This window comes from Erinaceus europaeus, chromosome 20 (assembly GCF_950295315.1).
Source record: "Erinaceus europaeus chromosome 20, mEriEur2.1, whole genome shotgun sequence".
NCBI classification, from domain to species: Eukaryota; Metazoa; Chordata; class Mammalia; order Eulipotyphla; family Erinaceidae; genus Erinaceus; species Erinaceus europaeus.
In genome coordinates this window covers 11,897,971-11,920,988 of record NC_080181.1, presented here as the reverse complement: position 1 = coordinate 11,920,988, position 23,018 = coordinate 11,897,971, and the positions used below count along the sequence as shown (strand labels likewise).

Below are 23,018 nucleotides of genomic sequence, written 5' to 3'. Positions count from 1 at the left end.
ATGTGGCCAGAATGGTGAAGGTTTGGTTTGGCATTTATACAATTTTAGGAATTAAAAAGAAAAAAGAAGGGAGTTGGGCTGTAGCTCAGCGCAGCAGGTTAAGCGCAAGGACTGGCCTGAGGATCCCAGTTTGAGCCCCCGGCTTCCCACCTGCAGGGGAGTCACTTCACAGGCAGTGAGGCAGGTCTGCAGGTGTCTGTCTTTCTCTCCCCCTCTTTGTCTCCCCCTCCTCTCTCCATTTCTCTCTGTCCTATCTAACAATGAGGATATCAATAACTACAACAATAAAAAAACAAGGGCAACAAAAGGGAAAATAAGTAAATAAAATAAAATAAAAAGAAAAAAAGCAGGTATTCTGCTGTCGGTACTCTTTTGCTGTGATTGGTTGGGTGACACAGAGAAAAATCTGGTCAATGTTCAACTTAATTATGTTAAGTAGGAGAGAAAGGAATCACCTTGCCACTGCCATGCTGGAGGTCTGTTAACCAGGCTCAGCTCAGAAGCCAGGAGAACTGGCTTCTGACCCTTCTGGCCCACATCTCCCAGTGAAAAGCAGGCAGATACTGGAAGGCATCTGAGCGGTGAGTGCTCTGCTGATCACAGACTAGCCCCAGGGGGAAGTCACCTGGTACTGTGACTGGGCCCTTTTCTCCTCCCCAGACAGCTAAGCCTCTGCACTGTCCATGCTCATTAAAAGGTACAATTCTATAGAGGGGGAAAAAAAGAGAAGAGAAAAAAAGGGGGGAAGCATTTGGCCTATAATTCATGACTGAGACACGAGCCTCGACTTCATTTTAGCAATAAGGTCTCTTCCTCCATCTTGTCCTCCTCCAACTGAGAATTTCAGCAAACCCCTCTGTCAGAGGTTTCTTTCTTCCCCACGACCAACTAGCCACTAATGAGGTGCAGGTGTGTGCAACCCAGGGAGACTAGGAGAGGTGGGGGGTTCTGGGAGGGGTGACCTGGGCTGCAGCATTCCTGAGGAATCCAAGCCCTTCATCCTCTCCTCTTTTGTTTGCCAAGGAAAACTTTTGGGTATCTTGGGGGGTCAGCAAACTATTCCTCTGAAGGGCCAGATGGTAAATATTATTGGTATCTTCCTACAGCTATTTGATTTTGCTCTGGATGACTCTGGGAATGGAAAGGAGGAGGAGGCTAAGGAACTTGGAAGGAGTCGACGTGGGAGGGAAGTAGGTGTAGGGGCTAAATTATGTCTCTATACAGTGGAGTCTTGGTAGCTAGGAGACTGATGGGACTTCTGCTCAGTGTCTGCAGCCCCCGTTCACTGTCAGTGTCCTCCCCTGCTGCCCGGTGCAGGCAATTCTCTTCTCCTGTGTTTCTCATCTCTTCACATTCTCTCGCTTGTTTATGATATCCACCATGCAGGGTCTATGTCCCATCATCCTTCTTTTCAAAATGTGCTTACGGAGAGTCTCGGCAGCACTAATAAGTGTTGAGCCCCGAGTGACTGATGGGTCTGTTGTTGTGAGCATCTGGATGGTACTGTAAGGTGGGAGGCTTGAGTGGCAGTTCTCTTCCTCAGAAATGCTAGTTATGTCAGCTATGTTTGCTTACTCTTAAGTCTATTCTGTAAAGAAGCATTGCCCAAATATCTGTATATTTGGGCAAGCATTTTGATTCATCACAAAATTCATTTTCTTTTTTTTTTTAACCAGAGCACTGCTCATTTTTGATTTATGGTGGTATGGGGGACTGAACCCAGGATTTCGGAATCTTGGGCATGAGAATCTCTTTACATAACCATCATGCTATCTACCCCAGCCCACAAAATCCATTTTCATGACTGAAATGTAACCCTCTATGAACGCCACTCTAGGGATCTTGTTGACCCAGTGGTATAACACCTCACAGACAGAAAGCTAGCAGTGTCCTTAGGGACCTGGGACCGCAGCAAACCCTGGGCGACAGTCTCCATGGGAAGGACTGCCCTCCTCCTGCCTCGCTGTACTCACCTATGCACTCCACCTGCCCCATGCTGATTCTCATCACTGAAAAACAGGCATCACACACAAAAAGAGGTTCATTGCCTGGTTCGTGCCCAACAAGACAAGGTCAGCTGGTGGTACAGTTAGCTGGGTGGTAGGTCCAGGCGAGTGTGTGTGGTTCCTGGGCACCTTCTCAGCCTGTGAGCAGGATACAGAGTCCTCGGGCAGGATGGTGTGGCAGAGTGAGCTGACGTGCAGCGGAAGAGCAGGGTTATGTCTTTCCCAGAAATCTTGGAGCAGATGGTGAATCTCACTGTCCAGGAGCTGCAAATAATGTAAGTCACACCTGCAGATCACACAGGATTCCTTACAACTGTGAAGTCTGGCTATTGTCACTGGTCCTGTGATATCAGAGACACTGCTTCACCTCCTTCTGTCTAGCTAGGAAATAAACAAACAAAAAGGATAAATATTCAGGACAAAGAAGACTAAGGCTAATAATAAAAATGACATTGGCTTCAGGTTTGCAATATTGAAAAGACAGATGTCTAGGTTAGATTTAAAAGTTTCTCATCTTTATTCACTTGGGAACTTAGAACCACCTGCATGCTTAGACGTATGCAGAGTCATGAAGCAAACGGTAGAGTGTTGAGAGCAATTCTTTGGAATTTGTTACCACTTTGGGTTGGTAAACTAGTGAACATTGTGAAGAATGACTTTCCATAATGGTATCAGAGAAAGGCCTACAGGCAGAAGTAGGTTCATTGTATTTTTACTGAAAGGAAGGAAGGAAGGAAGGAAGGAAGGAAGGAAGGAAGGAAGGAAGGAAGGAAAAGGAATGAAGGGGAAGGAAGGAAGGGGAAGGAAGGAAGGGCAGTCAAGAGTAGTGCTTCACCATTTTATGTGGTGCAGAGCATTAAATCCAGCGCCTCATTGAATGAAGGTGTAAGCTGTCCTGTGGAGCCAACACCCAGCAGTGGAATTAGATTTAACCCCCATACCTACACTTTACCCGAGTGTGGCCTTGGAGAGTCCCTTTTCCTCACTGATCGATGCATGGACTCCTCGTCTGTAAAGTGCGTAGAACAATGACTGCTCTCTGGGCTGCTGAAATTTAATGAGATAATACATAAAAGGATAAGCTCAACTCAGTCCAGCTTGGCAAACAATCATTCAATAAATAGGTGTTCTTTACTCCACCCTCCTCTTCCACATGAGATAAGGCTCACATACCACTGTACAAACTGCAGAATTTGTGCACAGGCTGCCTTTAGACAAGAGAAGACAAAGAAGATGTTGTCAAGAACTGTCAAGAGTGGGGAAACCAGGAGGTAGTGCACATGGCACGAAGTGCAAGAACCAGCATAAAGAGCCCGTTTGAGCCTCTAGCTCCCCACCTGCTGGAGGGGGGGGTCCCTTCACAAGCAATGAAGCAGGTCTGCAGGTGTCTATCTTACTCTCTCCCTCTCTGTCTTCCCTTTATCTCTAGATTTCTCTCTGTCCCATCCAACAACAACAGCAATGACAATAATAACAATAAGGGCAACAAAAGGGAAAAATAGCCTCCAGGAGCAGTGAATTTGTAGTGCAGGCACTACGATAACCCTGGAGGCAAGAAAATAAAAAAAACTGTGAAGGGATGGAAACTTAAGTTTCTTTTTTTCTTTTTTTGTAATTCAAAATTTATTTTGGGTAGAGACAGAGAGAAATCTAGAAGTAGAGACAGGAAGAGAGCAAGAGAGAGAGAGACACCTGCAGCCCTGTTTCATCACTTCCCCAATGCAGGTGGGGACGAGAACCTTGACCCTGGGTTGCCATACACTGTAATGTGTGTGCTGGACCAGATGAGCCACCAGCTGGCCCCTCCCTGTGTCTAAGCTAACAGCTTGCCCTGACACAGCTACACGGATGCTGACAGAATGCACAAGACTCCTGCATCAGAAACCAAGGACTTGCTCACTCATGCAGCATGAGCACCAGCATATTTGCATGCTTCCCTTGAGCCCTGCTTCCCAAGGGGCAGTGGGAAGAGAGCCAAGTGACTGCTGGATGCCCCGTGGGAGGGAAACCCTGAGTTTATGAACCCCAAAGTTGTAGAAAGGACAGTAAGTATGCCCTGTGCCTTAGACTTTTTACTTCAAAGCTATTTTCTACAAAGCAGTCTTACAGACCTAGTCCAGAACAAGGGCAGCTCCTGCTCATTTGCTAACTGTAAAAAAAAAAAAAAAAAGTGAGATGCATGGAAAAGTGTGCCCCAGGGGCTGGGTGATAGCGTAGCGGGTTAACTTCACATGGCACAAAGCACACAGGGACCACTGTAAGGATCCCAGTTCGAGTCCCGGATCCATACCTGCAGGGGAGTCGCTTCACAGGCGGTGAAGCAGGTCTGCAGGTGTCTCTCTTTCTCTCCCCCTCTCTGTCTTCTCCTCCTCTCTCCATTTCTCTCTGTCCTATCCAACAACAACAACAGTAGTAGCAACCACAATAATACTGAGCCCCAGCGATAACCCTGGAGGCAATAATAATAATAATAATAATAATAATAATAATAATAATGAGGGAGTCGGGTGGTAGCGCAGTGGGTTAAGCACACATGGTGCAAAGCGCAAGGACCGGCGGAAGGATCCCAGTTCAAGCCCCCGGCTCCCCACCTGCAGGGGTGTCGCTTCACAGGCAGTGAAGCAGGTTTGCAAGCGTCTGTCTTTCTCTCCCCCTCTGTCTTCCCCACCTCTCTCCATTTCTCTCTGTCCTATCCAACAACAATAACATCAATAACAACGATAATAATAACCACAACAATGGTAAAACAACCAGGGTAACCAAAAAAATAAATAAATAAGGGAAAAAAATGGCCTCCAGGAGCAGTGGATTCGTGGTGTAGGCACCGGGCCCCAGCAATAACCCTGGAGGCAAAATAAATTAAATAAATTTTTTTAAAATGTGTGTCCCAAGAAGACATAGCAGGAAGAATCCACTTCTTCCCTTTCCTCCAGCCAGGCTCACAGGCAGTGGAAGGCTCTGCTTGGTGAGCAGAGTCCCCTACATGACTCTCCACTGTATCTCTCCTGCCCTCACCTCTGCCCACTGTGCCGGTGCTCAGGTTCCCCATCAGGAATTTTCTGTCCCCATATTGTGCTACTTAGAGTCGTCTCCAAACCCAGAGCCATGCAGACTCCAGGACTGGAATTTCTGAGGGAAATGCAACTGAAGCTTCCACGAAAACTGTGAGAGGAGAAGAAGAGCGGAGAGGCAGGAAGTCTAAGGAGAGGACAGGTGCCTGTCCTCTCCTCTTCACACTTGTTCCCAGTTTGGAGGTGAAAACCGAGCCCAACTGGTGTCGCTGAAATAAAGCAGGAAGTGTGCAGAGGCTTGGAAACCCTCTTCAGGTGCACGGGCCCAAGGCCAGCTGAATGTCTAGGGAGAGCAGGAAGCCACCTCGTGGAGTCATTGGAGGGACATCATGAGTCCCACCTGTTTCCAAACATCCTCCTGCACCTGGCGTCCCCATTCTGGATTCTCCTCCAGGAAAGCTGTGGTCTAACAAACGACACTGTTGCAGTGTCAATAAGCTGGTCTGTGCATTTCACATATGCCATTTGAGTGCCAACTCTCTGCTGGCCTTTGTGTTAGACTCTCGGATGCAGTCCTTGTCCCTGGGAGCCTCGGGCTAGGGAAGATCAGAAAGGTGACAGGCAGTGAAGCTGCCAACGTACACAGGTTATGATGATGACTACAGGGTGACACGGGGAGGGACACTCGGTCTTATTTGGAAGACAGAGGGAGGGAGAGAAAGATAGACACCTGCAGACCTACTTCACTGTTGGTGAAGTGACCCCTCTGCAGGTGGGGAGCCGGGGCTTGAACTGGGATCCTTATGCCTGTCCCTGTGCTTTGCGTCATGTGCACTTAACCTGCTGTGCTACTGCCTCCCCCCCCCCCGTAAGTGATTTTTTTTATCATGAGTACACCTTCTGTAACATGTAAGAGCTGAGTTTTGGGGGCCGGCAGTAGTACACCTGGTTCAGGGCACACAGCGTCATACAGAAGGACCCAGTTTCAAGCCCCTGCTCCCCACCTGCAGAGGGGAAGCTTCGTGAGCAATGAAGCAAATATTTCAGGTGTCTCTCTGCTCCTCTCAGTCTCCATCTCCCCCTACCCTCTCAGTTTCCCTTTCCTATCAAATAAGGGGGGGGGGGGAGTGGAATGGAAACATTTGCTGCAGGGATCAGTGGATTCATCTTGCAGGCACTGAGCCACAGCAATAACCCTGGTGACCATTAAAAAAAAAAACCTGACTCTTATTGTGGTGGTAGGTGGAGGGCATCAAGCATCAAACCAAGACAAGTTCATGGAGTAGGAGGAAAGGTGCAGAGCATATGGCGGTGCTTGTCTAAGGCCAGTGGTTGCAAACCGAGGTGGAAGTGGCGCTTGGATGGAAATACCTTCAGATAAGTGGCAGCACTTTTCAAATGACAAGAGACGGGACTCAGTCAGCAGCAACAAACAAAAAGCCAAGTGATTTTAGGAGCCTTCACTGGAGCTGAGCTAGGGCTCCCGTGCCTTTCCCACACGTCCCTCCTACCTGCACCCTCTGCCATGACTCGCTCTACTCCAGAGGGGAGGAAAGTGACAGGTGATGAGAACTTGCTTCCCCAATCCACTTTGACCCCAAAGGGACCTGATGGTTCCCGGAACTGACCTTTGCATGTGGCATGAGCAGGTGTCTGTTAGCAGAGTCAGGTGCAGATCTGAAAAAAAAAAAACAACCCTCCCCCCAAATTTGAAACTGCTATTTTTTGTGTTGTAGCCTGTTGGTTTGTGTTTTTTTCTTTCTATTTTTAGAATGGGAGAGGGAGAGGGAGAAGGGAAGGGGAAGGGGGAGGGGGAGGGGGAGGGGGAGGGGGAGGGAGAGGGAGAGGGAGAGGGAGAGGGAGAGGGAGAGGGAGAGGGAGAGGGAGAGGGAGAGGGAGAGGGAGAGGGAGAGGGAGAGGGAACCACTCCCCCATCAGTGGAGTTCTGGCTGCTCCCATGTGGAGGCAGGGATATGAATGACCCAAAGCCTCACATATGTGGCTCGGGCCCTTTAACCACTAAGTCACCTCCATGCCTCAGAAACTGCTTTGAGCTGGGCCTGGATTTATATCATAGACTGTGGTTCCAGACTTTCCTCCCAGCCTTCAAGTGGAGCCAAACTCACCGAGTGAGTTTCAAATATCACCATTTAGCAGCCCATTGGCCAGCATCTCCCTCTCTTCCCGCTGAACTCTCAGCCAACCTAGGCAACATTTGGATCCAATCTGGAGAGAAAAATTGGGTGAGCTCCTTGCCAAATTTCTGTGAATCTGTGTCAGACTCAGTGATTTGGGCTAAGACTTGGGGAGTGGCTAAGTCCCCGGTGGAATTCTGTGGTTGCATAATCCACAGGAAATGAAGTGAAGAGTACTTTCACAAACTACCTCCAAGGAAGTGGGCTCTGTGGAGTCTCAGTCTTAATGGGGCTCTAGATTTCAGAGCTTTCACCACAGTGTTTGTATTCCCACAGCAGTGAATGGTCTTCTAAAGGCTACTTAGCCATCTGTTCAGTTCCCTGCCACAGCACCCTGTCATCTGGGCTATTGTCCTTTTGGAACCAGAGGATGCCCATACAGAATGCTGACAAATGGATTACTTGTGTGAGGTCAAGATATAATGGAATGGCTGGACTGGGCTTTAGGCTTGCCCTGATGGATTCTGTTGTCCATGATCTACCAAAACGTTGATCACTGACCCATTCAAGGCCTGCAAACCTTTCTTGCATTATAGTCCAGGTGACTGTAGCAGTAACAATAACAAAAAATCGTTAATACAGACAGGGTAAAGGGAGCATCATGCCTCAGTTTCTCTGGGAAATGGATTATGTAGTGAAGATTTGTCCACAATTACTTTCACGCACAGACTCTTAAAAAAAAAAAAAGGAGTTGGGCGTTAGCAAAGCGGGTTAAGTGCAGGTGGCACAAAGCGCAAGGACTGGCATAAAGATCCAGGTTCGAACCCCCGGCTCCCCACCTGCAAGGGAATCACTTCACAGGCAGTGAAGCATGTCTGCAGGTGTCTCTCTTTCTCTCCCTCTCTGTCTTTCCCTCCTCTCTCCACTTCTCTCTGTCCTATCCAACAACAATGACAACAATAATAACTACAACAATAAAACAAAAAAGGCAACAAAAGAGAATAAAATAAATAAGTAAATATATATATATATATATATATATACATATATATCTTAGAAACTAAGGATAGCAAAACTGGACAAGGGGAGAACTGAACAATGGCGCATTCATAAGTGGGTGCATAGCTGATCCCACAAGAAGACTGGGAATTCTGATAATACTTCATAGTTGTCTTGGATTATTGCAAGGGTCTTGGCAATTGTTAGTTGTGATTTACCTCTGAGGAGGCGATGTAACTTTGAACAATGAAATGGCCTCTGACAGAGAGAAATTTCCTGGGGGAAATTCAACAGACAACTCCCACTTTGCTCCTGAAAGAAGTGATGCACCCCAACATCCAAGACAGGAAGAGAGTAGAACTTTCAGGCGCCAGGTGGTGGTGCATGGAGTTACATAGTATTAAACACAGGGACCTACCCTCGCAAAGATCCTGGTTCGAGCCCCCAGCTCCCCACCTGCAGTGGGGACACTTCACAAGTGGTGAAACATGTCTGTGGGTACCTATCTTCCTTTATCCATCTCCATCTCAAATATCTCCCCCTTCCCTCTCAATTTCTCTCTGTCCTATCTAATAAAATGGCCACCAGGAGCAGTGGATTCTTAGTGTGGGCACTGAGCCCCAGCAATAACACTGGAGGGAGGGAGGGACGGAGGGAAGGAAGGCAGGAAGGAAGGAAGGAAGGAAGGAAGGAAGGAAGGAAGGGAAGAAAGGAAAGAAGGGAGGGAGGAAGGAAAGAAAGGAGGGAGGGGGGAAGGAGGGAGGGAGAAAGAGTAGAATTGTCTGCTGAGAACTTAGAATTCTGCTAACAGTTTTCTAGAGGTCATGTCCACAATGATGAGAAGAATTCATAAAACAAGGAGACAGGCCCACACATAGGAGGCCCCAACAAGTGGAGAGACAGAAGACCTGGTAAAGTCATATCAAGACAGATCATTCAGTGGCTCCTGCATCTTTATATAGGGAGTAAGCTCATGTAAAATGTGGTGGTGGTGGTGGTGGTGGGTGGGTGGGGGTGTCAAAGAATGGATCAAATTCAAACAAAAGAATTTGGCTAGGGGAAAAAAAAAAGCATGACTGAGCTAAAATGACTGTGGAAATTTCCGGAGTTAACTGAGAAATCTGTAAATCTACAGTTATATTTTTGCAAGCATTCTAGAGTCTCCGCTTTCTTCCCCTAAGCTCCTCTGAGACTTCCTGTAAGTTTGGCATGAAAGTTAACTTCATGTATAGGAACAGCCCCGTTAGGAGAGGATCACAGCTTCGGAGCCAGCAAGCTGAGTATGAGCATCTTCTTGGACAGCTGAGTCACCTTGGCCCGTCCCATTCTTTATTTTTACCTGCCTTCATCTCCTCCCAACAGGAATGTCGAAAGCCATATGCTTTGTCCTGCACTAGATAAGGACACGAACGCGTTCTGAAAAAGTGGGGAAATTTTCCTCTCCCTTCTCTCCTGTTCCTTCTCCTGAGCTGAATTTTTTTCCTTAATGATAAGCGAAACAAATATGCTGTTTTGACATTTTTTGTTAGCGTTTTCATTTTTGTTTAAATTGCTCCCTCTTGTACAGATTATTATTTTTAATTTTTAAAACCCTTTTCTTTATTATTATTGGATAGAGTCAGATAAATTGAGGAGGGGGAGATATAGAGGGAAAGAGACAGAGAGAGACACCTATAGCCAAAGACCCCATTCTGATTCAGCACTGTGGTAATAAGATGCTATCTAATCACTATGCATCATCCCAACAGTACTGTGTACTTGGTCCTGCAATTACCATCAAGCACCTCATATCACAGTTGCCCACTAACAAGAATTCATGCATTCACAAAACGTCCTTTTTGAAATCCTTTGTTATTGTTCTTTTTATCCCTCCTTTTCCTCATTTTGATCCCAAACTATGTAAATTCATCCCGAGTTTAAATTTAGTCTCTCTCAGTAACTGGTTCGAAGGCCTTAAATTAGTAACGAACCTGTCTGATCTCTGGTTTTCTGATCTGTGGAACAGGACCAATAATGCTCACTACCAAACTAGATAAGAGAGTACTCTGCACGTAGTCAGGCATTTTAAAAGCTACATGTTTTCGACTAAAGAAAATTGTAGGATGGGGCTGGGATACAGCCTCGGAAAACTGACACCCCACACACACACACATACACACACACAAACACACACACACATACACACACAAACACACACACACATACACACACACAAACACACACACACATACACACACAAACACAAACACACACACATATACACAGCCTTAGCAGGAGGTCTTAACAATACCAGCACCCAGGGATTGTGGTCAGTAAAGAACGGTAAATTCATTTATTTATTTATTTATTTTTTCCTCCAGGGTTATTGCTGGGCTCGGGGCCTGCACCATGAATCCACCACTCCTGGAGGCCTTTTTTTTTTCCCCCTTTTGTTGCCCTTGTTGTAGCTTCGTTGTGGTTATTATTATTGCCCTTGTTGATGCAATTCGTTGTTGGACAGGACAGAGAGAAATGGAGAGAGGAGGGGAAGACAGAGAGGAGGAGAGAAAGACAGACACCTGCAGACCTGCTTCACCGCCTGTGAAGTGACCCCCCCTGCAGGTGGGGAGCCGGGGTTCGAACCGGGATCCTTATGCCGGTCCTTGTGCTTTGCGCCACCTGCGCTTAACCTACTGCGCTACAGCCCGACCCCCAAGTTCATTTATTTTTATCAGCAATGTAACTTTTCTGATGAGGATAATCTGATTTCTCTCTTTCTTTCTTTCTTTCTTTCTTTCTTTCTTTCTTTCTTTCTTTCTTTCTTTCTTTCTTTCTTTCTTTCTTTCTTTCTTAAATGCGGGCTGGAAAATTGTCCACAGTAATTTGCAAGACTGAATTCAATTGCTGTGAGCACTTAATTATTCACATGGCCACTTTCCACATCTAGATTATCAGTGGAATTCTTTCCCCTTGGATTTCAGGCTGCTTTCTTCGCGCCACCCAGTGTGTGGCTGGGCCGCAGCCCCCCTCCAGCAATTTCGTGTGGGCTTAGGGAATGCAAACTCATTTTAACTTTTTCCTGAGCAGAACACTGCTGGATAGGAAAACCTAAATTCCCAAAAGTCATATAAAGCATTCCAAAGTATAATATAAAAAATGTTTAAGTTGTTTTTCTGCTTTGGATTATCTGCACCACTATTCATTTCCTTTTTTGTGGATAACCAAGAACTGGCTGTGTTTCAGCTAACAGAACTTTCTACTGAGAAAACTCTGTAGGGCCCTCCGTTCAGGTCAATTCCTAATCTGTAATATTTGTACTTGACAGTGCAGACTGCCTTGGAATGGGGGAGTGAGTCTGTAAGTAGTTGTACAAGTTCCAGCTTCAGATATCTCTTTTTTGTTTTTTTACCTCCAGGGTTATTACTGGGGCTTGGTGCTTGCACTACGAATCCACTGCTCTTTTTCCCATTGTTGTTGTTGTTGTTGCTGCTGTTGTTGTTAGATAGGACAGAGAGAAATGGAGAGAGGAGGGGAAGACAGAGAGGTGGAGAGAAAGACAGACACCTGCAGACCTGCTTCACCACCTGTGAAGCGACTCCCCTGCAGGTGGGAAGCCGGGGGCTCGAACCGGGATCCTTACTCTGCTGGTGTTTGTGCTTTGCACTATGTGTGCTGCCTGTCCAGCCCCCCAGATACCTCTTTTTTTTAAATTTTATTTTATTTTTTCCTCCTCCAGGGTTATTGCTGGGCTTGGTGCCTGCACCATGAATCCACTGCTCCTGGAGGCCATTTTCTCCCCTTTTTGTTGCCCTAGTTGTTGCAGCCTCGTTGCAGTTATTATTGCCATTGTTGACGTTGCTTTGTTGTTGGACAGGACAGAGAGAAATGGAGAGAGGAGGAGAAGACAGAGAGAGAGGGGGAGAGAAAGATAAGACACCTGCAGACCTGCTTCACCGCCCGTGAAGCGACTCCCCTGCAGGTGGGAAGCCGGGGGCTCGAACCGGGATCCTTACGCCGGTCCCTGCGCTTTTCGCCACGTGCGCTTAACCCACTGCGCCACCGCCCAACCCCCGATATCTCTCTTTTTTTTTTTTAATATTTATTTATTTATTCCTTTTTGTTGCCCTTGTTTTATTGTTGTAGATATTATTGTTGATGTCATTGATGTCGTTGTTGTTGGATAGGGCAGAGAGAAATAGAGAAGAGAGAGGGGGAGAGAAAGACAGACACCTGCAGACCTGCTTCACTGCCTGTGAAGCGACTCCCCTGCAGGTGGGGAGCCGGGGGCTCGAACCAGGATCCTTACTCCGGTGCTTGTGCTTAGTGTCACCTGTGCTTCACCTGCTGTGCTACCGCCCTACTCCCAGATAATCTCTTTTTCAATGGAACTTCTACCTTTGCTGTTTCAAATCATATCAGACCATTAATGATGAAAATCAGGTAAGCTCTGCTCCCCAGATAAAGAAAGAAAAATCATCTTGCCTCACAAAGAGTTTTTTTTTCCTAGATCAGTTCATACAAATGAAATGTAAAAAATGGAATAAAAGGATGATTATGTTTTGCTAACCAAGGAATTTCTTAACTGTATTCAGCCAAATGTAGGCTCCACACCCACTGATCATTTAAACTCACTCATCTTTGATATGAACTCTCCAGGCCTAGTGTTCTCTAGAGCCCCTGTCATCAAGACCTGGTTCCTGCTCTGGGGCTATCTTTAATTTCATGTCTCTCGTAACTGGAGGGAGGGCTGCCTGCAACTAGGGGTGGTTGGTGGCACACGTGGAGTTGTGGGTCCTGGCCTTGGTTGTATGTTCCCCGTTCAACTCCTGCAAAATCTTAAAAAGACAGGAAAGCAGGCTTATTACTTCCTGCTTGGGAGAACTGAGTTCATTTCAACAGAAGCAATTAGCTTGCATTGGCATTGCTCTGTGATGTGCTTGTACATCTAATGAAGGTCTGAGCGCAAAGAAAAATCCACTGAAGTCCCTGCTTCACACTGCTCAGAGTCCAAGATCGGGAATGGATGCGCAGAGAGATATTCACCTATGACTTGAACAGAGTTGCAGCTGATGCAAAAAAAAAAAAGTAGAAGGGGGACAGAGAGCACAGAAAGGGGGCCGGGCAGTGGCATACCTAGTTAAGCACATATCACCAAGAGCAAGGACCCAGGTTCCAGTTCCTGGCTCCCCACCTGCAGGGGGGCAGGGTCGCTTCTCTTTCTCTCCTCCTCTCTATCTCTCCATCCTCTCTCAGTTTCTCTCTGTCCTATCTAATAAAAATATTAGGAAAACAAATGGCCTCCAGGAGTGGTGGATTCATAGTGTCAGTACAGCACCCCAACAACTGGATGTAAAATAAATAAAAAAAAAAACAAGAGAGCACAGAGATGGCATTTTAGGACAACCCAGGAAAGCTTCCCCAAAAGTGCTATTTGGGGCAGGCCTTGAAGGGTGAGTAGGAATCTGACAGTTACAAGAAGCTTGAGAGCACTGGAGTTTCCCTGAGGGATGTGCACACCAAGGGACCACGCACTGAGAAAGAGCACTGCCAGGCATGCTGAGCAAAGAGCTGAGAGAAGGACGCTCAGGTGTGGGGGGAGTGACCAACAAATGAGAAAGGCCAGGCACAGAAGCCTAGCCACTGCTCCACTGTGCTCACCTGGCAACAGAGGCTGGCTGCTCTCATGCACTGCCCTCAGCACAAGTCCTGACTCCCCCTACCCCCACTGACTTTAGAGTCCTTTGGGATTCTAAACACTAAGTGCGCCGGACAGGAGTGGGGAGGGTGATAGTCCTGTGGGGTTCTACACACTAAAAATGGGACAGTGCAGGTTACTCGCCTGACCTAACAGGAATAGCAGCAACTAATGTTTTTAGAATATATTGCATTCTAGGCATTTGTGCTTAACTTTTTTTTTAATATTTCATATTAGTATTTTAATGGGAGGAAGAGAGGAAAAGAGAGGGAGGAGGAGGAAACAGAGCACTTCTCAACTCTAGTTTATGGTGATACCGGGGATTGAACCTGGGACCTATAGGAATTTAGGCATAAGAGTCTGTTGCACAAACCAGTGTTACCTCCCTCGCCATATGCTTAACATTTTACATTAAAAAGTAATGTATAGGGGGCTGGGCGGTAGTGCAGCGGGTTAAGCACACATGGTGCAAAGCACACAAGGACCAGCATAAGGATCCCAGTTCGAGCCCCCCGCTCCCCACCTGCAGGGGGATCGTTTCACAAGCGGTGAAGCAGGTCTAAAGATGTCTATCTTTCTCTCCCCCTGTGTCCTCCTCCTCCTCTCTCTATTTCTCTCTCTCCTGTCCAACAACAACAACAGCTATAACAACAATAACAACAAAGGCCACAACAATGAGAAAAATGGCCTCCAAGAGCAGTGGATTCCTGATTCAGGCACCAAGCCCCAGCAATAGCCCTAGAGGCAAAAAAGAAAATAGAGGTTCCTCAAAAAAAAAGAAAAAGTAACGTATATAATTTCACTGAAAGATTCTTCAGCAGAGCAGTTTGATTCATGTACTGTTATTAGCATGTTATGTGTAGCAGATGGGGGAAGTCCAATTTGGGCATTTTTGTATTTGTGGTCAGGTAGCTAGTAGGATTGAAACTTACTTATTTCTAATTTCCAAGTCCAATTTCTTAGCTTCTACACTGTCCACTCTGTATCATTCTCCCAAAGCAATAACGTCATAATTTTTGTAAGGTTTTACAAATGCTTATAGAAGTTATTTCTTGGGAGTCGGGCTGTAGCGCAGTGGGTTAAGTGCAGGTGGCACAAAGCACAGGGACCGGCATAAAGATCCCGGTTCGAACCCCGGCTCCCCACCTGCAGGGGAGTCACTTCACAGGCGGTGAAGCAGGTCTGCAGGTGTCTATCTTTCTCTCCCCCTCTCTGTCTTCCCCTCCTCTCTCCGTTTCTCTCTGTCCTATCCAACAACGACGACAACAACAATAATAACTACAACAATAAAACAACAAGGGCAACAAAAGGGAATAAGTTAAATTAAATTAAATTAAAAAAAAGAAGTTATTTCTTTTTACTTGGTCATTTCATTACAGTGGCCACCATGTGTTCTTGTTTTGTTTTTTTTTTTCTCCAGGGTTATTGCTCAGCTCGGTGCCTGCACCATGAATCCACTCCTCCTGGAGGCCATTTTTCCCCCCTTTTGTTGCCCTTGTTGTTGTAGCCTCGTTGTGGTTATTATTATTGCCATTGTTGATGTTGTTCATTGTTGGATAGGACAGAGAGAAATGGAGAGAGGAGGGGAAGACAGAGAGGGGGAGAGAAAGATAGACACCTGCAGACCTGCTACACCGCCTGTGAAGCGACTCCCCTGCAGGTGGGGAGCCGGGGGCTCGAACTGGGATCCTTCTGACGGTCCTTGCGCTTTGCGCCACATGCGCTTAACCCAGTGCGCCACCACCTGACCCCCCCCCCCGTGTTCTTGTTTTAATGTCTTTTTTGATTTAATGTTTTCTTCTTGAGAATAGGGTGTATAGTAAATGAGTTAAAAGAATGAAAGGAAAGGAAGAAGGGAAGGGAGGAAGAGGATAAGGGCGAGAGCAAGGAAGAAAGGAAGGAGGGAAGAGGGAAGGAAAGAAAAAACAATTTTCCTATGGAGAAGCTAAAGAGAGATCTAGGAGCTAAACTTGCGTTCAGAAATATCAGTCACCAGAATTATAGTCCGACTCATGGAGGAACTTCTCTTTGATGATAAAAGTTCAATTTTCTTTGTTTCTTTTTTTGTTAAGATATAGATTTTGCAAGTTATTTTAAAAAAAAAAATCTTTGACTATCAGAAACCACATCGTGCTCAAATGAGAGAACTGGCCTTATGGCTACAGCTGATTCTCACGAGGGAAAAAATGTCACCTGACATGATAAATTAAAGTCCTATGACTTGGTCGGGGCCTATTGTTGTGCATGGCAACAGTCACATACCAAACATTTCACAAATAGATGGAGGGGGCGAGAGAGGCTCACTGAGAAATGCATTTGAAGAATGTGAGATGTGCTTGCAGAAAGGGCATTAAATGTCTAGGATAACTGTGATGGCAGCTCTACTGCGAGTGGTAACGACACAGACTATAGGCTAATAAAGGGAGTCGGGGCTGAAGAGCTCATCCTGAATGCCAAGGGGCAGAAGCTAATGGCTGCTACTAGGAATCTAAGGCCTGAAGAATATCCCTTGTCTGGCTCTCATGCCCACATCTTATCATTCATTGACACACAATTTATTTTACAAACAGGTTCATAATGACCAAAAATGCATCATGACATCAAATTTAAGGAGGGAAAAAAATCATACTTGATGGGGTAATTCAGCAGAGTAAGAATCCTGACGTCCCAAAGTATATCGTTAGCTAAAGGTTAATTTCAGAAGAGGCAACCTCTAGGCAGAATGGACAGTTGAAAGGGAACGTCTCTCCTAGAAGAGACCTAGTCACTGTCGAAGACAACATTTAAGTCCACATGCACTGCTGATGGTGCCCTTCTTGGGCAACCGTCTGGGCCCCAAGTCCTCTGTATTTATTCAGCTACTTAAAGAAGGTATCTAAGTGGTCCGGGAGGTGGTGCAGTGGATAAAGCCTTGGACTCTCAAGCATGAGGTCTTAAGTTCAATCCCTGGAAGCACATGTACCAGAGTGATGTCTGGTTCTTTCTCTCTCTCTCTCTTATATTTCTCATAAATAAATAAATAAATGGTGTCTAAGATCATGTGATGAATTCCTCAGAAATGTTGGATCTCTTCCAGGTAGATAGGAAGCATATTTGCTTTTTGTCAGCTCTTAGGCACTTTTCCCCCCTTGTTCATCTCACTCATTGTTAATTTGAATTTCCTCTGAAAAACCCTGAAGTCTACACGGTTTCTTTCATTCCCAAATAGTAGAGGAAAAAAATGTATGAGTAGCTAGCTTGGGCAATATAAAGCTAGATTTGCAGAAAAAGATACGTTATGAAGGTAGAATCAGATGATCAGTAGAGAGGATGAGACTGTGCCTGGAACTTCCATCCTGTCTCCTCCCCTCTCTAAGCATCAGTGAAGGAAATTCTCTGCTCCTTCCTCCCCCATAGCTCATGCAGTCTGATGATTGTTTTCTTGGACATGAAATGGCACTCACTATCCTGTTCCCAAGCATCTCAGCCTGAAAATATACTTTTCTCTGAAATACGAATAAGTAAACATTATCTATGGAAACAATTCCCAGATCTTTTTCTTCAATATTTATTGATTCCCTTTTGTTGCCCTTGTTGTTTTATTGTTGTTGTTATTGATGTCATTGTTGTTGGATAGGACAGAGAGAAATGGAGAGAGGAGGGGAAGACAGAGAGGGGGAGAGAAAGACAGACACCTGCAGACCTGCTTCACCGCCTGTGAAGCGACTCCCTACAGTGGGGACCCGGGGCCTCAAACTGGGATCCTTACACTGGTCCTTGCTCTTTGCGCCACCTGCCCACCTGCGCTTAACCCGCTGCACTACCGCCTGACTCCCAATTCCCAGATCTTGTTCTGTTCTCCGTACATTCTGTCCACTTCACTGCTGTCTGTTGCAGATTATAAAACTTTTGAGTGGAACAGCTATGTAATACATTCTCTCTCAATAATCCCCAGCCAGGAAACATAGGCCTTGGATGCATTCCTAATGAGACTGAAGAGAAAGATGATAGTGACAATAACCATGGGGTTGACAACAGGATTACATGAGGACAACTCGACTCTGAGTGCCTCATGTAGTCAAGGCAGTATAGTGTAGAGATAGAAATAAAAGAGAATAAAAGATAAAGAAGACTGGGCATTGGAGTATGACACTGAGGTGGGTTCTAATCTCACCCCTCTTCACACTGTAGCCAGAGTGCAGCTTGTTTTGTGGATTCACAGGATCTAAGTCCTTCCCAGCAGGTAGGAACCATATCCAGGCCTAAATATTGAAACTCTGCGTAGATTTTTTTTTGCTCTACTTTATCTTTTTTCCTCCAGGGTTATTACTGGGGCTCAGTGCCTATACTATGGGGAGCTGGGGGCTTGAACCTGGATCCTTGCACAAGTCCTTGTGCTTCACACTATGTGCACTTAACCCCATGCACTAGAAGGAGAAGGAAAGGAGAAGGAAGAGAAGAAAGAGAAAAAGAGCAAATGACAGCCAACTTAAATGGGAGGAAAATCAACCTGAAGACTCATGGGCAGTGGGGGTGTGTGTGTGGAAATTCCAAAGGAACATTTCTCTCCGCCCCTCCTGAATCAGGTGGCAAGTGCACATTGGGATGTATCTGTGTAAACAAGGTACAAAGAGCAGGGCCTGTTATAAAATGTCTGTCTAGGGGGCTGGGCGGTAGCGCACATGGCACAAAGTGCAAGGACGGGTGTAAGGATCCCGGTTCGAGCCCCCAGCTCCCCACTTACAGGGGAGTCGCTTCACAGGTGGTGAGGCAGGTCTGCAGGTGTCTATCTTTCTTTCCTCCTCTTTGTCTTCCCCTCCTCTCAATTTCTCTCTGTCCTATCCAACAATAACAACATCAGTGGCAACAATAACAATAATGACAACAACAAAACGGGGAAAAAATGGCCTCCAGGAGCAGTGGATTCAGGATGCAGGCACTAAGCCCCAACCCTAGAGGCAAAACAAACAAACAAACAAAAATGTCTGTCACCCTAACAAAAGTAGTGCAGGCAACCCCCCTCTACACAGCACTGCACGTTTTCTGAGAATCAGTCAAGTCCTCTCACTCAGTGGAAGCCCAGTCCAGTCACACTGTCTGCATCTTCCTCCAGGAGCTGATTTCTGCCAGGTAGAAAATTAAGTTTCCTTTACTCTTCTTTTCAATGCTTGGGCATTGCAGGACTGTTGTTCTGTGTGGGAAACCAACTCCCTGTCTCAGTAAACAAGAACACACAGGCTTTTCTGGACACATAATGGAGCCTTTTTTATTTTATCCAAAAATCATTCCACACTTAACACATCAATGAAGCTACTTAAGCTCTACTACATCTGAATTAAAGAGGAACTGTGTGATCAAAGAGTGTGAAAAGAACCACACAGGGTGTTCTTCAGATCCTGGACTTTTGTTACATCCGATACAGAACAAACCCAATAAATGTGCTTATCCCAGGAGCTAGTTTCATTATCTCATACCCTTCAGCCTGGAGAAAGTATTTCTGTATTACCTCTCTTTCTACAGTATCTGCTTGATTTCGACAATTTCGGTGGAGAAATGAGATAACCAGTATGTTTTGAGAGACTATGAGTAAAACTGGGGAGTGATGATTTTTTTTTTCTTGGAATGTTGTCTGCTTTTATTTAACTCAATACAAATCTGACAGTACAAAACCCCTCTCTTTGCATATCCATGTATGTGACTGTGTATGGGTAGCTATGGGACTGTACATGTAAATGTACACAGTATGCATTAGTATACCCCCACGCACACAAAACAATAACACAAGAAACTGTTTTCTTACCATGTAGGAAAATATAAAGCAAAAGAGACAGTGAAAATTCTTTCTTACCTAGAGTTGAATGGTTGAATTAGGAGTCTATAATCCATTTTTTATAGCATTGTATGCTGTGAATGTAACTTCTACAAAGGTTACCAAGGCTCACTCTCTCTCCCCCCCCTCACTGTATATTGTTAATACTATGAATTCTAGAGAGTTTTCAAAATTTCTAGAGAGAGGTCAAGCATCTTCATAAGCCAAGTATCGTAGCTACAGACATACTAAAGTGTATTTTGTGTCTTTCATCTAAGTTGCATAAAAACATGGTATACAAAATATGCAGTCAAGGAATTAAAGTTGAGTGAACAGATTATTATTTAAATTTATGTAATCAAATCAATATCGGATAGAGATCTATTCCTTTAACTATAATTTATAACGCTGGGGTGAATTGTTGAACGAGCACTGAAAATTATTCAGGGAAAAATACTCTCTTTTAAAAAAATAAGAGCTTAAATTGGGATTAATTCACTCAGATGCCATTTTAAAGCACCATTTGTGGGAGTCAGGCAGTAGCGCAGCCGCCTAAGCTTCACAAGTGGTGAAGCAGGTCTGCAGGTGTCTATCTTTCTCTCCTCCTCTGTCTTCCCGTCTTCTCTCAATTTCTCTCTGTCCTATCTAACAACAAGGACATCAACAACAACTATAATAACTACAACAATAAAACAACAAGGGCAACAAAAAGGAATAGATAAAATCTTTAAAAAGTACCATTTATGAGCCAGTCACTCTTGTAGGCACAGGAAAGCCAAGGTTTAAAAATATATGTCCCCGTGGCGCAAAGCGCAGGAACCGGCGTAAGGATCCCGGTTCGAGCCCCCGGCTCCCCACCTGCAGGGGAGTCCCTTCACAGGCGGTGAAGCAGGTCTGCAAGTGTCTATCTTTCTCTCCCCTTCTCTGTCTTCCCCTCCTCTCTCCGTTTCTCTCTGTCCTATCCAACAACGAATTGCGTCAACAAGGGCAATAATAATAACCACAACGAAGCTACAACAAGGGCAACCAAAGGGGGAAAAAAAATGGCCTCCAGGAGCGGTGGATTCATGGTGCAGGCACCGAGCCCAGCAATAACCCTGGAGGAGGAACAAAAAAAAAAAAAATATATATATATATATATATATATGTCCCGGGGGTCGGGCGGTGGCGCAGTGGGTTAAGCGCATGTGGCGCAAAGCGCAGGGACCGGCGTAAGGATCCCGGTTCGAGCCCCCGGCTCCCCACCTGCAGGGGAGTCACTTCACAGGCGGTGAAGCAGGTCTGCAGGTGTCTGTCTTTCTTTCCCCCTCTCTGTCTTCCCCTCCTCTCTCCATTTCTCTCTGTCCTATCCAACAACGAATTGCGTCAACAGGGGCAATAATAATAACCACAACGAAGCTACAAGGGCAACAAAAGGGGAAAAAAAAATGGCCTCCAGGAGCGGTAGATTCATGGTGCAGGCACCGAGCCCAGCAATAACCCTGGAGGGGGGGAAAAATTTAAAAAATAAAAAAATATATATGTCCCACTGTCCACCACAAAGAATGATGATGCCAGTTGCTCCAGCAACTCTCAGTGGGTGCACTATCATTGCTTGGTAGAGGAAACAGTGAAATACAGAGAAATTAGCAAAGGCTAACATGGAAGTTGAGTTTTTGAGAATAATTTTGAAAGATGGGTGGGAATATAGACAGTTTATGAAAAATAGACAGTTTGGAAGAAAAACATAGTAGGGGAAATGCATTAAACAAAGACTTGCTGAAATCAGGCAAAGCCCAAGTATTATTTATTTGGTGCATAGTTGCCTGCTGAATTTGTTGAGTGAAAGAGGCAATAGACCAGCGTGATAAGTTAGGAGGAAATAATGTAGTGACTTGCATGGTGTAAGAAAGATTTGTGGGGATGGGGGCAGGTGGTGGTGCACCTGGTTGAGTACACAGGTTACAGTGCACAAGCACCCAGCTTCAAGCCCCTGGGCCCCACCTGCAGGGAAAAGCTTTGCAAGTGGTGAAGCAGGACTGCAATGTCTCTCTGTCTCTCTCCCTCTCTGTCACCCCCTTCCCTCTCAATTTCTGGCTGTCTCTATCCAGTAAATAAGTAAAGATAATAAGATAAAATAAAATCAGGATTTCTGTGTGCTTTTTTTTTTTTTTGCCTCCAGGGTTATTGCTGGGCTCTGTGACTACACTATGAATCCACTGCTCCTGGAGGCCACTTCTTCCGCTTTGTTGCCCTTGTTGTTGGATAGGACAAAGAGGAATGGAGAGAGGAGGGGAAGACAGAGAGGGGGAAAGAAAGACAGACGCCTGCAGACCTGCTTCACTGCCTGAGAAGTGACTCCCCTGCAGGTGGGGCTCGAACCGGGGTCCTTACTCTGGTCCTTGTGCTATGTGCCACGTGTGCTTAACCCGCTGCACTACCGCCCGGCCCCCATGTGCTTGTTTTTTGTGTGTGTGTTTTATTTACTTTATTTATTTATTTTGAGAGAGAGAGAGATGCAGAGAGAGAAAGACACAGAGGCAAATACCAGAGCACTGCTCAGCTCTGGCTTATGGTGGTGCAGTAGATAGAACCTGGGACTTTGGCGCCTCAAGCATAAGAACCTGTTTGCATAACCATTATGCTATCTCCCCACCCCAGTTTTTGCCTTCTTAATGCATCCTTTTAAGCAATGAGGAACCACAAAAACTTAACAGACTGAAATGATCTGATTTCGATATCAGTTATATCCCAATGAGGTGTCTTTAACTGACCAACCTTTAAATACTCAATCCGGCAGTCTCTACATTTCCAAATAATTTTACCAGTTGCATTTTCAATTAACTAATTACTTGTATTTATTTATTTATTTTTACCAGAGCACTGCTCAGATCTGGCTTGTGATGGTGTGGGGGATTGAACCTAGGACTTAAAAGCCTCTGGCATGAGAGTCTGTTTGCTTAACCAGTATGCTATCTAGCCCCACCCACCAGTTGCATTTTTCTTTCCTAACACAAGAGTTGTTTTGGCATTGCATGTATCAGCCATTTAGATGACAAACTGAGTTTTGGTTTATATCCAGATGTTTTCAGTGTTGTGTGTTGACAGTCACAAACATTGAAAGGAAAAATATTCCATGGGGGTGGAAGTTCCTTTACCATAGTTCCCTAATAAATCATTGTTGATGGCATCACTAATAGCAGTTCAGTTCTGTTTAAACAGTTATTAAGATCAGATGGCCATCTGTTTTCTGCTAAAGTATATGTCACATAAACCTTTCCCATGCAACCCATACACTATTCCCTATTGTCCAAACCTCAATAAATAACCACAAAAATAACAATATGTTGATAGGGTTGTGTATTCTCTTGATTAATTTTATGTGTGTATATATACCCAAGGCCCAGACTTAGCCTATTCCTATCC

At 45.4% G+C, this 23,018-nt stretch overlaps 1 long non-coding RNA gene across 1 annotated transcript in view; it reads right to left on the bottom strand.

The window, feature by feature from the left end:
• Positions 1–205: 205 nt before the first annotated feature.
• Positions 206–23,018, bottom strand: part of LOC132534982 (uncharacterized) — a 185,296-nt gene continuing 162,483 nt past the window's right edge. Inside the window, exons 7-9 of the long non-coding RNA XR_009546745.1 lie at positions 2,948–3,053; positions 2,136–2,387; positions 206–1,588 (exon numbers count right to left, since the gene is read on the bottom strand). This is a non-coding gene — a long non-coding RNA (uncharacterized LOC132534982). The remainder of the gene's footprint in view (positions 1,589–2,135; positions 2,388–2,947; positions 3,054–23,018) is intronic.